Raw genomic sequence first — 17052 nt, 5'->3', positions numbered from 1 at the left:
ATGCTAACATACCCTTGCTAGGTAGCTTTATTGTGTTTATCATAGATTATGGTGATGTCATCGGTCGATTGGCTGGAAAAGGGCAGGTGATTATCGTCTCTCTATACAAATTTCACATGAAACAAATGGAAATGAAGTAACATCCCTTCCTGTATGTTAAGAACTTTACGCGCAAATTTATCACCAGTTGGACGTTCGTTCACTTCTAGTTCACCACTGTTGCTAACCCCTAAGAGGCTTTGGCACAATGGGGTTAAGGTTGTTGTCCACATTGGACCGTTTTAGCAAAGTAACACAGCAGACTCCTACATCTGCATGGTAAGGTGAAAGGTGGTGGCCACTTATCTATTGAAAGGCTAAGTGTGCAGCACAATGAAGATGACACAATTCATGTTAAAGATTGCCTGAAAAGAGCTTACTCATTAAGAACTGTTCATTATGAACTGAGAGGTTACAGAAGTGAAATGGGGCGATATGACCCATTTCTCCTTATGATGCACAGCTGCACTGATTGAAAGTAGGAGAGGAAGAGAAAAAAAAATCTTATTACATTGTGATTCTAATCAGTAATGCAATTTCCATAATTTACTATGCAAGGGGGGAAAAACTGTTTGCAGTAAAGAGGGTTATTTTAAATTTGCACTAGTTGAAAGATGTGAATGGAAACATAAAACTGATTTTTAGCAGCAGATTAAATGAATGTTGAATCTTATTGGGTTTGTCTTAATTCTACAGAAGCAAGGAATTATCTAATTTTCTCAAATTAGTTGAATAATGGTTTTTATTGCATGTAAACTAAGTATATTTTTGTTTTCTCAATTTTATTCAAATTTATATTAGAATGTAGCTGTAATTAAGTTCTTTTTTGTATTAAATAGGCTATTTATCATAACTATCACCGATGAGATATTAACACAAAGGGGTTTTTATAAAGATACACACAATGCAGACAAATGAAACAAAACATAACTTCTGTTTTTCTAGTTTTATGGTGTCAAGGCATTTCTGTAGCACCAATAGATAAAGAAAGCAGCCAAATTCAATTTAAAAATAAATTTGAAAGTTGAAAACTGGAGACAGAAATAAAAAGCTGTGAATCATCACCATAGTCAGATCATATAAAATACAAGTGGCCTGAGAATAGAACCTTGAGGGACACCACATGTGATATTTATTCAGTCAAGCCTAAAACTGAAAAAGTCATTTGAACCAATCCCACCTTTGTTGCTTATTTAGCTTATGAGTAAGTAGGTTACGATTGGTATAAACGTTGATATATAATAAATTTAAAATAGATTTTTTTGATGCAGCCCCCACTGAGCTCTAAAATCCTGTGATTTGTCTCGGCTAAACTTTCCCTACATACCCTGCTTCTACGTGAACTCCAATTTCATATTAAGACTTTTTTTTAATGTATATTTATAATCTGGCTTTTTTAAGGTCCCAAGTTTAAATTCTCAACAATGAATGCTGAGAGCTTGAGAGAGACCCTTAATCTTCATATCTGAGGACTTAATTATCTAAATCTCAGATTCTAATTTAAATCATAATTAGGGTTTTAATAACACAGTGCCTGCTGAAAATGTCAACCATTTACAGCTAAGAGTCATGTAACAAACACAAAACAGGAATATTAAGACGAGTGTGTCTGACTCCTTTAGGTATGTAATTACAGAAATGAAAGCTGTTTTTTTTCATTTTCAACAGCTTGACATTAACATTCAAAAATCTAGGGATAATGCTACGGGTAAAACAGAGGGTTGCACATAAGCTACATTATATATATGTGTAATTGTTATTCAGCTCCTCTAACTTTGTTCTAAACTGTCAGCCAAGTAAGAAGGAACCAAGACGGGTGAATAATGAGAGAGAAAAATGATGGAGGGAGCAACTCCAGGCTGAATGGACAAAGGACAAAATGTGCTTTTCTTCACCCATTTTATGTTTATTTCCTTAAACAAGGCAGAACAAATGGAGAGAAGCAGAATTTCCTGAGAAAGAGAAAGAGGGAGTGAAAAAGGTCTGTTTTGCCATTAATTTGTGTGGAACAGAGCACAGAAAAGACAAACGGAGTCAGGTTGACATTAATCATGGTGACAGGAGCATGTTATTCTAAATTCACAAGAGGACTTGCACTGGGTTGTCCAAAAGAATAAAGATGGATCGAGATTTATTTAAAGTGTCTGAAGCCTGAAAGATTTTATTTATTGTATGCATCCAACCTCGGAGGCTTTCCTGGTTAAAACAGTCTGCACAAAAAAAAGAGGGCAAGTTGGTAATGAAGTGGGATTGTTAAAATAGTATAAACAGACGAACAGATGGGTAAAATAAAATGGGTGTATTAATAGGGTAAAAAATGGATAAGCAGGTGGATGGATAACATAGAAATTGATTGACAGACAGATGTAGGGGTAAATAACAGAATTGATAGATGAATGGACAGATTAATAAATGAAGTGATGGATGGTTGGGTAAAGGGATGGGTGAGATGAAAGAGAGCTTGGTAGACGGATGGAGTCGTCCAGTGGTGGTGGGTGTTTTCGTACCATGGTGCTTTACATTTCACTGGCTGATGTCAGGTTTGGATGAACCTACCCAATGTGGTAAAAGGTACAGACCAAAATGGTCCTGTACTAATCTACGTGTTAGACGGAGTTCGGCGGTTTATGGTTGTCGACTCACTCTAAGGCTGTTTTCACGCCTGATAGTCTTGTACGCTTGATTCACTTGGGGACCAAAATTGCAGCATTTGTTGCATTTCCAAGTGTTTTACTTTCACACTACACTGTCAAACAAAGCAAACCTTTTGACTTGTTCCCCCACCTTGCCTGTAGGAGAGCTGCACCAAGAAACACTGAAGGAAACGACTCAGACCTCTGAAGAAGATGAGTGCAATTTCCTCCTTCAAAAAATATAAACAAAATGGAGAGGTGTTAAATTTCAGTAGTTGGTTGTAGGATTTCTCTTTCGTCTCTGGTAAAAGACAATGAGCCATTTCTCCTGCCAGCAATAGATGTGCATTTGTTTTGGTTGTACTTACCCAGAATGCCCTGCGCTATAGTCCACTTCCTGCTTTTAGCGTGGTCTCCGTTCACATATGTGTTCAAACCGAGCTAGAGTTCACTTCAACAGAACTGAAGTCTAGGATTTTAGGCAGACCAGAGTTCTGTATGGTTGAAAACCTGGATTGAGCATTTGTAGAGTCATCTCTGCACTCTGACTGGTGCATTATACATAACACCTTTTGGGTCAAAGAATAAATTTATTCCCCGTCAAGGAATCAGTCAATAGTTTCATTTATATTTTTGCACCAGTAACTTGAGCTGAACTGGAAAACTCACCGGTATTTTTTTTTTGTTTTTGTTTTTTTCCCCAGAAGGTAAGCAGTTTCGACATTAGAACCTCCATAAATGTTTTGTCAGGTTTTCACACCCTCACCTGAAAGGGTCTGCTTAATAATGGAGAAAATATATCCAATGATTCACATCTCTGCTGATTTGAAAGGCTTTAGAGAGACTTCACAAGGAAGAGAGCTGACTTTTGTGCAAAGCCGGCGGAGTGTGGCGTCCAGCTTTGCTTTGACGGAGACCTGTGTGATCTGGGTACGTGGCGGAATTTCAATTGAAACCGAATCGGCCACGCTGGGCGACTGAAATGTGACCTTGGATTTCATTTCCTTCGCTACTCTCACCCACGAGATCGAGCGCCGGCCGGCCAAACGAAACAGAAGGAAAAAAAAAAAACAAAGTTCATTTCCATACCTGCTCCTTGTCTACTCAGTTTGTCGATGTTGCTAGCAGCGGCTGACAGGAAGGCTTTGGGACGCCTCGGGGATGAACATTAATTATCCTGTCCGTTCGGTTCGGTATCTAACCCGTATCTGTGTTAACCTTTCAGACCACACAAAGGCAGCGGCTCCCGCCCCGCCGTCACAGTTAGCAATACAGATCAGTGATCAGCATTGTCGGAGCGCCAGTGGGACGTCACGGCGAAATGTCAGATCTGATGGATGTGGCTGTTGACCGTCGGATCCGGACCGAAGGGGAAGGCGATTCTCGGCGAAGTTACTCGACGTTTCCTCCGACGCTCACATCCTTGGTTTTGTTTTGAAGGGCGCCGGTTCAAAGCTGTGAATCATGTCGGCTGTAATCACCGTGTCAAAGTAGGAAATTGACTCTAATTTGATTGGCAGCTGATTCTGAAAGGTCATAGAGGCCCTGCAGTGCCATCTCTGAATGCAGCAAACACCTATTAATCTCTAGGAAAATGACTTTTAATCTGCAAAACTATTTATAGCCCTGGAACCTTTTTAACATTTTCTCAATATACAACCACAAAAAAAATTCCTTAGTTGGGTTTTATGTGATGAATTAATACAATATGACATTTAACTGTTAAATGGAGTAAAGATAATGTGTTTCTTTGCATATTTTTTCCATAACTAAGAATCTGAAAAGTGTGGTGTACATTTGTTTTGAGTCCCTTGTAGTGAAAGTTTTGTAAAACTAAATTCTGCTCCGATTTTTACTTCTCGGTAAAGATAATGTGGGATTTTTTTGCATATTTTTTCATAACTAAGAATCAGTAAGCTGCCTTAATCTCACTCAGAGCGTCTGTAAACCTCAAGTTTCACAAATTCAAAACTAGCTTTCCAATAAATAGAAAGATTTTGATCCAAACCGTTCCATTGTAACATTATCTTTACATTTACAAAGTGAACTTCTGTCCTTTTTCAAATTCCATCCCAGACCACTTCCTTCTGAAGAACAGCATCCCCACAGCATGACGCTGCCACCACCCTGTCTCCCCATACAGATTAGGACATTCAGTGCTTTTCTGTTCACATCGCACTTTCACATGTGTATCAAAAAGCTACGTTTTTAAAATAAAAAATACAAATAGAATACTTTCTATGCTTTCCTTTGCAAGTTTAAATGATGGACTTTGTTGTGTTGGTCAAAACAATTGAAACCTCAGCTAGATGACTTTAGATTTAACTTCATGGCCTAAAATTTAAAGTTAAAAGGATCTGAAGAATTTTAGAAGGAATCGCAGGGCTTACTTTGATTACTGTAGCTATTAGACGAGATTAGATCGGATGTCGTTCTTCTTTCTTTTTTTTGCATTTAAAAATTAGCCGTGACATCCTTAGCTTCTTCTTCTGGCTGCGCTCGTCACTCGTTGGAGCCGACTGAACGAGGATTCAGATTGACGATCTTCTGATTGACAGGTTTTACCTGATAAAATCAGCAGTACTAATTTCTCTTGACAAAGGAGGGAAAAGGCCATTTTAATTTGTTGCTCTGCAGAACTGCTACATAAAAAGTAAAAAATCTCGGGCATAATGCAGCACAGCAGGCAGGTTTGAATTATGTGAAGCTTTTTAAAAAGCCAACATAGTGATGATTCCTTTCATGTGTTGATTGAAACCTAATGTGTGTTGCTACAGCTTAATAGACTAAAAAATAGAGGAAAAGCACAAATCTTTGTTACATAGTTTTAACGCCAATTGATTATCACATTATTAGTAGTTGAAGTTGTAATAGTATGAAATATTATTTTAATACTACAGATTTTTGACAAAGGAAGGATTGATCCCAAAGTCTTGCATCAAAATACTTAATATATTAAGACTGCATATTTAAATCTAGACCTTATTGAAACAAATATTTTCTCAGGTTCCTATTACAACTCTAATTGATTGCATAGAATCATTTATTCGCTCCCTTTAAAAAAAAAAATCTAAGCTCTTAATGGAAAAAAATCACGGACTATGTGCGACTTAAAACTGGGTTTGGAGGTTCGTCCTTCAGTCTCCAGAAAGAGCTGATCTATAAACTAAAATCTACGTAAAATGTTTGTGGTTGTAATATGACAACATATGAAAGGTTTCAAGTGGAGCACATGGAGCCCTTGTTGTTGATTTTGTCCGGAAATTTTGCATGAGCGCACAACGCTGGAGGACAAAAAGGCGATTCTTGCCACGGTAGAACAATTCAGTTGAAATGAAACCTGAAGATGTATTAATTTAGTGCAGAACTGTTGGAGAATAACTCAGAACCACTAAAATTATTATTATTTTTTTTTATGCTGTTGGCTGTGCTACACACACACAGACTCGTTGCCATAGCAACTGATAACACCACTAATATAATCAACACCAAAACACACTCAAACATTTCCCACACAAATAACAGATCATTCAGTCCATTATAGTACTATGGTTTTAGGCTTCATGTTTATTTTGCGATTATTTAGTGATCGCTGTGGTAGATTAGCTGCATCTGCTATTAGCTAATCTAGTGGTGGTAGATTGGCTAATTTCAACATCTGCTCCAATGATGATGTGTCAGAGTTCATGTGTAGTTCGCCTTTTTAAAATTTTTTAACTGAACTGAAAAACACCAAATTCCACAGCACATCTACATGTTAAAGTTGTCAAAGTCAAGCTAGCATAACTGGCCTACTCTCTTATCCCTCCCTATTTTTTTCTTCATTAAAACTTTTTTCTGACCTTTCTGTCTAGTTATCATAGTGCTGACAATTGGTAACAAATCACTGCGTTCCTGTTTCATTTATATATCACACATACATTCAAGATTTAGCGCATTATGTTGACAACTTAACAGCTAAACCAATGGTAGTTATTGCCAGGCAGCAGCTTTTTGCCTTCCAAATGGGATCTGCAATATGTCTATACTTTTTAGCTCCATCTACAAGGAGTGGATTATACCTAAAAATATAAATGAGACAGTATATCATGTCGAGAGTTCTGAGTAATAACCCAACCTACATTAACTTGGAAAATGGAAGATGAACATGAATTAAAAACAAGTTTCTGCAAATTACGCCCCCAGTTTTCCTTTTTAATTGCTCACGGAAACGATGGTAATTAGCCTGAGACTTTGTAACTTGATACAGTTACTGTGAATCCCACATCCACCGGGTTCCTATGGTTCCCTTCTTCCTTTGCTCTCTCAAGCAGCACCAAGGTGGCCATCAGGTTCGGGTGGGGGCGGGGCTCATTGCTCATTAGACTTCTGAACGATACCCACAACACAGACACAGGACCTGGTTCTGTTCCCAAAGGGGAGACGGATCCAAAACCTAATGACTCTTGGCTGCACAAACTAAAGGTGCATTTGCTTTCCCTTTATTATTTCTCATTGTTGAATAATTAAGACCTACTGTTATTTCTCAGCCACCCACTGTAATGATAGCAATAATTCACATTATGCTGATTAGCACTGTGACGAGGGGAGGGAGACGTAATGCATTCCTAATGGCACATTTCTCCCATCATCGGAAAAAATCATGTAAATGGAAAGCAGAGGCATGATTCCACCGCAAGGCAAAATGCACGACAGAGACGTCTGAATTAGCTTCTGCAGTGAGGCCGGACTGCTCTGCGTTTGTAATGCACTAATAAGTATTCCTCTGCCTCTGTTTAGTTAGGTCATTTCCTTCTCTCCATGAGCAATTTTGGAGCATGAGCAGCTTGTTAATGGCGGTGTTTGATTACTTCGGATCTGAGCTGACAGCTGGGTGAAGCTGCTATCGGTTTGCTGACTGCCGAGCAACGACAGTCTGAGTCCACTGGCTGGAAGTTTTCTCCCAATTACTCGGCTCGCCTTGCAGACTTCCTGGGGAGTGCTAGCAGAGAGCCGACTCCATCCTCACTGGGGCTCATCTTCAGATCTCTCTTTTTTTTATTCTTTTCATTTCGGGGTTTCCTTTAGGCAAAGCTTTACAGTAATGTCAGTCATTTCCACTCTTGGATCCAAAATACATCAATCTCCCAGACAACTGATTCACAGACTGCATGGGGAACTTTATGTTTTTTTAATCTATTTTTTTATCCCATTGGTTCTGACAGATATGATTTTGCAAAGAAAGTAAACTAATAAAAAAAAGTTTTACAATATAACCAGCAGCATTGGTTACAAATTGATATTAAGGTGGTATTTTTAAAAAAATATTTCAGATTAGAAATATTTCTAATCTGAAACATTAGAAATATTTCAGATTTCTGAGTTTGTGTGTAGTTTATCTAACACTAAGTTAGTATTAGATAAGTCTAACACTAATTTAAAACTGTACCTTAATTATTCAAAGTTTATATGAAGTTGATTTTGTCATCCCAGTATTTTGAAGTTAAGGAATAAAATTCATAAACCTTTTCTTTTAGATGTATTCTAGTAAGGTAGCTTGTAAACTTCCCCCCCAAACATTGCAGTTAGCTGTTTATTGTCAACAATCAGAGAAGCTCAGTAACTTAGCAAGTTTGACGTTAGCATTAGCTTTGTGTCTGAAATAGTTTATCCAAACTTTAAAAAAAAAATAAAACTGGTTATAATCCATTTCCTTGAAAAGCACAGTTCAGATGTTTGATATGAAGCTGAGCTTGCTAGCTGTTTGATTTTAGCATTAGCGCTGTTGTTAAGGTAGATGAATGCAGATAAAAACTTGGATATAACAATCTAAATTTGGCTCATTTTTAATCGACAAAAACACAAAGCCACAGAGGATTGCTTGTTAAGCTCAACCTAAAGCTTAAAAGGAAAACTGTCATTATACCTAGAGGAAAGATTTATCCTAGAGTGGAGTTGGTTTGTTTACATAGCTAAAACTAGAACTGATTGGGTTTAATCTTCCTAGTCTGCTTTTTATGCATTTTATGAAAAGGTCAATCATTTTATTATTGTCAATCTAATTGACTGTATTTAGTTTCAGTCCAGTTTTTATATGTAATTAAAAGGCTGATAACATAACATGAGGATTGTGTCATGGTACCTTTAAAAAAAGATTAAAGTGACAGATGTTTAATGTTGTTCTTACTAAAGGATGGCTTGAAAGATTTACCCCATAACCATCTGTTATTATTGATAATTAATATATTACACTTGTTAAAGTATTGCTTTCCTATATTGACTATAAGCTCGGACTAGCTTGCGCTAAGTAATTAGCGGATAACTGTTTTTGGTTTCTTACATTTTCACCGTCAACTTTGACTTTGCGTCTTTCATGAAACTAAACATTTATTTTAAATGAAGTGCAGTTGTTTACCCATGTACTCTTTTATTTTTGATCTGGCTCCTGGATAATGGTTTGCCGTTTCTATTATCAATTCATCACCTGTTCCTTGTTACTAATTCCTCTCCTATATCCAGTCACCTCACTACTCCCTGGAGTGCATAAGCATCTCTTTGCTTCTGCAATTTGCCAATTAAAGTCCCTGCTAATGGTTCTTTTGCCAAGTCTTTCATGGGACGTTCTTTAGAGGATTTTTATGGATTAGTGTTGGGGTTCCCTACTTTACTGCTGCTGCTGCTTTATGTTGTGCTCTGCACCTGCAAAAGAATCACAAAGTGAAGAAGTTTATTTCAACAAAGTTGTTGCTATGGATTGAAATACAGTTCACATTGATTGATGTAATTAATGTCTACTACAGTAAGAGTGACAAGATCTATAGCTAATCTCTGCCATCTGTTCCTCAATAGTTTTTCACTCTTAGACATACAGTACAGACCAAAAGTTTGGACACACAGTTGTGTCCAAACTTTTGGTCTGTACTGTATATGCATATATAATGTGTGAAATGTTCTTCTGTACATTTCTGTTGCCATGCAGGTCTTATATTTCATTATTGGAAGAAAAAAATAAAGACAAAGCAAGGTCAGAGGATCTGTGGAGACTACAGGAACGAGTCTTAAAAAGGTCTTAAGTCTTAAATTTGACTTGGTGAAACCTGCAGAAACTCTGATTAACTGTAGAGACTTTATGACGTTGTATAGAGATTTGACAGGTCTTAAAGTACATACAGGACTCTTCCCCCACCCAAAATGTGAAGACTGGGGGGTGCATGGAAACCCTCCTGGTCTGTACTGCAGAGGCCATGTTTTTCTGACAGTGACAATACATCAATAAAAATATCTTACTCAATATTTTCATATCAGGTGTTAGGAGAGGTCTCAGCAGATCATCGAAGACACTGAAATGTGAAAGTCACGTTGTTGTTGCCAGTCAGACCCGTATCAACCGGTGACATCCTCAACGTAAGAGACGACTTGAAGCACTCTTGAGAGCCTCGTGTTTTTAGGTGCAGCATCTGCACGAGAAGCTTATTAATCAAGTGAAAAAACCCAGTTTGATGGAACAGAATTTCATTTGACCTTTTGCAGGCGCAAGTGGGTCTTGAATGATAAGTTCTGGTGAAAGATCGTTCCGTCTTCCATCGTGTCTGTTTGTTGCCACGGCTCAGAGATAGGAGGGGGTGGCGGCAGCGGCTTCGGCATACTGATGAGCCATCGACTTGATTGCACTTAAAACTCCAGTCAAGATGCATTTCAGTCGACTCGAGCTGTTTTGGAGTTCACACAAAGGAGAGGCTGTGTTTGCGTGTGTCCAATTTGCCAGTGTATCGCTGATCTGTTGTCTTTATCTCCTGACAGATTGGGTTCAGCTAAAGTAAATTGAAATTCATTTATTCATCTTTAAGGGATTTATTTTCTACAGATGCACAATGACGTTTCGGTCTCAGAAAAACATGTTGAGAAAGTTATGAATCCGAGCGTGTCGGTGCCGTTTCTCTCACATATCCGTTCCTGTAGTCTCCACAGATCCTCTGACCTTGCTTTGTCTTTATTTTTTTCTTCCAGTGATGGTGTGAATAGACAGCGGACATGCCGCGTCAGATGACAGCCAGCAGGGTCAGGTACGACATGCTACACTGACCTCAGTTTGCTCGTCTGTTTGTCAAATCACTGCGTAGTCGGGGGTTAAGCCTATTTCTGATTTTAAGAGTCTCTTCATAATAGGCTGACACAGTGGATGTCTACATCACTGAGCTTTTAATGGGAAGAAAGCCAAAAAGAGGGAATAAGGCTGGAGTTATTCTTGCCTCTGAGGCACACTCTTGCATTCACAGATATGGAAATACACCATCCAATAACAGTTTTGGTGTTACAAAAACAAAGCAAAAATGTCTAAATGATACCTTAGAGAAGCAATTGTAGCTGCCCATCAATCTGGTGAGGTTTGTAAAGCCATCTCCAGACTATTTGAAACAGCTCCCGCCAGTCTTGTAAGTACTGAACAAACTCTAAAAGCTTTGCTCAGCATGTTAAAACACTGAAGTCTGGCACGTTTAGAAAAACGTTGCTTAGACATTACGATAGTAGAAAAGCTGCTTCTGCACAACAAAGCAGACTTTGAGAACTTTGTCATTTAGGCCAACCAAATCAACATGTTTGGTCATAAGGCACAGCAATATCTGAGTTTTCATTGACCATATAAGTGTGCAATTTCACATTTTGAAAATAAATTTGCTAAATTGAAACTTGGCAATTAAAAATAAAACCTCTTGTTTTTTTTATAAGTTTTGCTGCTAGCATGTAGCGGTTTCTTGGCAATGTCAAAATGGGTTTATTTGCAAAACTGCAATGGAGACACTTTTTTCGCATCACACGAGTCACATGATCAGCAAAACAGATGTTACCACTGGTGCAAACTACAAAGAAGACGACAGGAAGTAGTTGGAGTATGATGGCGTGGCACGTTTATTATCGCGTGAATAAACTTGTTCATGTGTCATTTTAATTGTGCTTCTTATTTAACGGAAACACTGCGAAGCAAAATTGTGTTTTTTCAACATTTGTAAAATATTAAGTGTGTAGCGCATTTGTGAACATTAGTATACTCGGACTGAAACGATTAATCGGGTTAATTGTGATGAATCATTTATTAGAATAATCGTCCACTAATGAAGTAGTTGATTAATCGTTAGAGTCTAGACTGAAAAACGGACATTTGCTGGAGAAAAATAAACATATTCAGAGTAATAACTAACCCAGAACTACAAAATACATTTTGCATATAAGAAGAAAAAACCTTTGTCTGCAATTATGTTTTAACCAAAACTCAAGTGGCATGGTTTGTTTGTTTTACCTCCAACTGGTTCAAATACACTAAACATGTATGTGTATAATATGTATGTTACTGCATTTTAGGTAATGATTTTTTCTTTGCTTATTTAAAAAAAGTAATAGAAAAAGTAATTTTATTTTATTTCTTTTTAAGTTTTTTGCTTGCGTGGTTTAAAAATCTGGAGAATGTGCCAATTTGTTTTTATCCAGTTAATTGTCAGAATAATTTATTACTGCAACAATCCCTATAATTTACAGTCTTACTACATATCCTCAATTGGATTCATGTGTGGAGTTTGACTAGGCCATTCTAAAACTTAAATGTGCTTAGATCTGAACAATTGCAGCTGAGGTAGCTGAGGCTGTATGTTTGTTTTTTTTTAAGTTATTGTCTTGTTGGAAGGTGAACCTCATTTGTGTTGTTTTTGGCTTTCTACTTCTTGATCTCGTACTCCTGGCTTATTGGTTCCCTCCATCCTTCCCCTGCCTGTCAGTGGACAGCTACGTCTTCTTTGGTTTGTGCTTCTGCTGTACTTGTTACAATCTGGGATGACGGCTTGAACAGAGCTCTGTTGGAACTGTCTGCTGTGTCTCTTTGGTCTTCTTGATGCCGTTTGTTCACTAATGCCTCTGAGGGCTTCACCAAACAGCTGTGTTATGATGAGATTAAATTACACACAGCTGGACTTTACTAATTATGTGCGTTCTGAAGGCAGTCGGTTGATTTTAATCAGGGATATCAGAATTGAAAGGCTAGATACTGTTGCCTTTCAATACCGTTCATGCTTTTGTCATATTTTTCAAACATTTCCATTTCATATTTGTGCTCTGTACTTTGTGTCGTCTACCACATAAAACACCAGTATGATATATCGACGTTTGTGGCACATCAACACATTCTTTAAAGTTCTATAGACAGATGTTGGATCCCCTACATGCTGTATTACTTCTGTTTGCAGTTAGATTTCAGCTTTTGTCAATCAATGCATTCATTCTCCTTCATAATACTGAAATCACTAAATGTTCTGTATATCAGCGCGAGATGACTTTTGTTGGGGATTGGCACTTTAACAAAAGAACTCAATTGAATTAGAATCGACCCAAGATGGCTGCCCACTTTGAGTTAATTACTCCAGGCTCCACGTTTCGTGATGTGAAACGCAAAATAGAGAAGACAAAGAGAGAAACGTACGAAAGCACAAAGCAGCCAAACGCATTCCTGCGCTGTGCGTTTTGTGTCGATCGGCATCAGCTGGGGGTTTGGCAATTAGGGCCTTTTAGAACCTCCTGAACGGACCAAACCATTTCTGCAACCGGAGGAGAATAAGGTTGAATATTTTACAGAAAGAGGGGGGGGGAAACTGCATTTTCGGAATACTGGAGGCAACTGCAGTCATTCAAAGTGTTCCCTCTGACAAGTATTTCCTCCCAAACATGCCAAAAAGTGATGTGTGTCATCGCAGGGGAGTGGTGGGTGGTGGGTGGTGGGGGGGCTGGAGAGAGGAAAGCAGCATGCAGGCAGTGGGAGGCAAGAAGTTTTGTATTTAGAGGTGAGTAAAGTTGTATATTACTTATATAAAGTCGAAATATTATGAGAATAACATCTTTATTACAAGAATAGTTATATTTCATCTTTTTGTAATATTATGACTTTATTATTGTAATATTATGAGGCATTTACCTTCAAGTGAGTTTTTAGCATAAGTGCTTGACCTGTTTCTTGAAATAATGTTTCATTACTGCAGCGTTCCACAGCTAAAACATGGAGCCCTTATGTGGTGAAAAGTGAGACCTGCATAATCACTGCATGCTTTGCTAATGAAAGAATTGCCTATTCTGGTAACGTTGTCAGGAGAAATGTACTGACTCATTCTTGTCCACATCAGCTGGTCAGAACAGAAACTGAATGCTTCTATATTCATTGTGTGGTTACATTTTCAAACTAATAAACTTAGACATTTCTCCTGGCTTCCATTGCCACTCTGAATAAATGGACCTGAATTTTCCGTTAAGAGGTGGAGACATCACAACTTTAGTCTGGGCTGGACATTGTTATTCCTCGGTGCAATGTTGCAGGTTTAACATCTACAAGAGTTAAAATTAGCAAGAATTAGTGTGTTTTATGGGGCTTGAGCTAGCATACAGCCATGCCTTTCACTTAACGTGAAATACGACTGCTAAGCTTTTTGTTTTTATTAGCTCTATAGGAGGAGCCCTCCACAAATGAATTTTAAAGTTTACCCGAATTCTTGTCTCTCCACATCATCCTCATTATCTTCGATGATGGGGTGTAAATCTAGCAGTTTATTCTTGCTCTTGGCCACTGAGGCAAACTGTTGCTAATGTCTGTTTAAATAAGACATAAAGAGCAGCTGTCACTCTGTTTCTATTTGCTGCTCAGTGCATGCGGTCGCCTGCAGAGAGGGAAATGGTTATCTTCCATATGTCAGATGCTCTGCGTGAGCTAAAGTTCAAATCCCCTACATATGTGAGCTTCCCCAACGCCACGAGCGGGGACTCTGTGAAAAGGTCACCCCTCACACTAAATGAAGGAAAAAGGCTGGGCTAAGCTCTGCTCTCCCTCCCACCATAATGTTTTTTAGCCATTAGCGAGCTTCTGCGACTGCCACTAACTCCCACACATCTAATCACCACTCAGCACGGCAAATTAATACATGAATCATATTACTAATCCGCATATAATTTGCATTTTAGCCATGAAGAGTATTTTAGCATGATGTCACTTTTAATTGCAGCAGCTCCTCAGCCAGACAAAACGTGTGCTGCATCTGTGTTATTGTGTTCAAGGGCCTAATTGGGCTGAAATTCCCATTTTCTACAAACAGTTGAAGACGAAAGCATCACGTTAGGGATGTATTCCAAATTCGATTTGTTCAATGCTGGGAAAACCTGGCAAAGTTTCAGTTTTGTTGAAGGTCATTTTCAAAAACCTGAGTCTAAATACAGATAAATGAAATGCAGGTATTGAGATGAAGTGAACAAACGCAGAGGCAAAACGAAACGTCTGATGTCCGATGCCGTCTTTTGGGTATTTTAGTACAGTGTGTGTTTTTGTAGAGATGGTAGTGAAAGGAAGTAAAAAAAAAAAAGATAATAATAAAGCACCGTATAATAATGGAAAAAAATACACAAGTACTGTATAAAATGCCTATGGAGTTTGAATGCATGGCTGATTAATTCACCATCATAGATTAAAATATTAAGTGGAAGAATAAATATATCACTGGGATTGGTGAGGAACAGACGGCATCCCCTGTTTTCTTGGATCAGCACTAGAGAGACTTTTTAAGAACTTAATATGCATCTTAATATGTTAATTTAAACATCCAAATGCAAGTATGTGCTTCCTGTTTAGCTAAATAGTTGGGATCCTTCTAGAAAGGACATGATTTTAATCCCAACTTAAAAGAAAAAGGCTTCTATTCAGTTACGCTGTGGATCTTGCCTAAAATGTTAGTAATACAGTTTCTTTAATGTATTTTATTGGGATTTTACTTGATAAACTAACAAAATGAAGCAAACAATTATGAAGAAGAAAAATGTCAAATTTTAGGATAAGTAGAAATATGCATGGGATGCAGATTTGTTATTGTAACCAGTCAAAATTCTAAAAAACAAATCGGATATGAATATGTTTGTAAGTCTGTGTAGATGTTCAGTGTTCATCCACCAACCTGGTGGTGAAATAATTGAACGTTTTGCCCCACAGATCCCAGCTTTGCATAACTTCATCATAACGTCTTCAAAAGTACCTCAGAGGGCATTCTATCATGTCTCGGGACCAATTTTTCACTCTTTTCTTCTAAGAATAGATTACTCCACCAACTCGTACATCTTCCAAAGGTGTTTTTCTTTTGAGTCGTCATGGCTAAAATCTGCAAACGTACAGTGCCGTTTGTCTTGCACGGCCTCATCAGCCAACCACGCTCAAGTATTTTACAGTGGTGATGAGTTGCATCGCCAAGCAGCAAAAATGAAGGCAGGCCCAATACTGGAAAAAACAAAAAACAAAAAAAAAAACCTTCAAGATGCACTTCTTGGAACGCTGTAACCCATTAGTCGATTTGGCTGATCAATCATGGCTGAATTATTGCGGGTCATTACAAACGCGAAACCCTGAATTCTGGCCTCGGGGGAAAATCCATTTTGGCGTGATGGGAGGCGGAGAGCTGAGTGGAAAAGAATTTAGTACATGTGTGAGGATGCATGAACTCTACATAATTAATTGTCAGCACAAATGGTAATTTATTTCCGCAAACTGAACGTGTTAAATGTATTTTCCTTAAGGGTCGTCCCTTGTTTCGAGCGCAGCTTGTGCGCTTCCCCTAAATGAGCTCCGCTTGACCTGCTGCTTGATTTATTGCAAGGAAAACGGTGACAGCGCGCACACACTGATGGACTGCACATCCAGAGGCAGTGATAAAACTGTTGAGCCTTTATTGCACAGTTTGGCTCCTTCACTGACTGGCATTATTCCATTGCGAGGGATTCCTTAGTGATTATGGCCTGGGAAGTACAATAAACACTCTTGGTGTCGTCAGATCAATAAAGCAACTACTTCAAAGGCTTCCAAAATATCACAGCTGGGAAGGCCAATTCTAAAAGATTGGACCTGCCACTCTAAATGAGAATCTGGTGAGGTTTCTATCGACAAGTAGGCTTCAAAACAAAAGTCACAGGAGGTTTTTGGTAATTTTGTGGGACGATTTAAGAATGTGTGTGTTTTCTAAGCAGTATAAGCTGTGAGTGTGTGTTTTTCACGGATAGTGTGAATGTGGATCTAAAAGAACATATGATGGTAACATTTTTAAACTTAACACATTTTATGAGGATATTAGCAGAGTTAACAGCAACCTCGGTGTAATTTCTACACAGACTTCCCACCAGATGTTGTGAGCTTTAAATATCATGAGATCTCAGTAGACTGCAGGGTTCAGTGACTTATTTTCACTCTTTTTTTCTGTAATCATTCACATTAACCTCTGTGAATGGTTAATCTGAGGGGGTTAATGAAACACACAGGAAAACCTTGAATATTGCAGTTGCTAAGATGAGTCAGTCACCAAACGTTTGGTCAGAAAGAGAGTCGAGTGGGTCTCCGCCTGTT

The 17052-nt window shown here is 38.3% G+C and overlaps 1 protein-coding gene across 7 annotated transcripts in view; it reads left to right on the top strand.

Annotated features, from left to right (window-relative positions):
* Nucleotides 1-17052, top strand: part of LOC116715817 (beta-1,3-galactosyltransferase 1-like) — a 147611-nt gene that overhangs the window by 50178 nt on the left and 80381 nt on the right. For 6 of the 7 annotated variants that reach the window (XR_004338261.1, XR_004338260.1, XM_032556496.1 and 3 more), the window contains exon 2: nucleotides 10659-10714. The exons of the other annotated variant lie outside the window; for it this stretch is intronic. The gene's annotated coding sequence lies outside the window, so the exon portion shown is untranslated. The remainder of the gene's footprint in view (nucleotides 1-10658; nucleotides 10715-17052) is intronic. 7 annotated transcript variants of the gene reach the window in all.

This window comes from Xiphophorus hellerii, chromosome 24, assembly GCF_003331165.1.
Source record: "Xiphophorus hellerii strain 12219 chromosome 24, Xiphophorus_hellerii-4.1, whole genome shotgun sequence".
NCBI classification, from domain to species: Eukaryota; Metazoa; Chordata; class Actinopteri; order Cyprinodontiformes; family Poeciliidae; genus Xiphophorus; species Xiphophorus hellerii.
The sequence above is the reverse complement of the archived record's forward strand: the minus strand, read 5'-3'. Positions and strand labels throughout refer to the sequence as shown.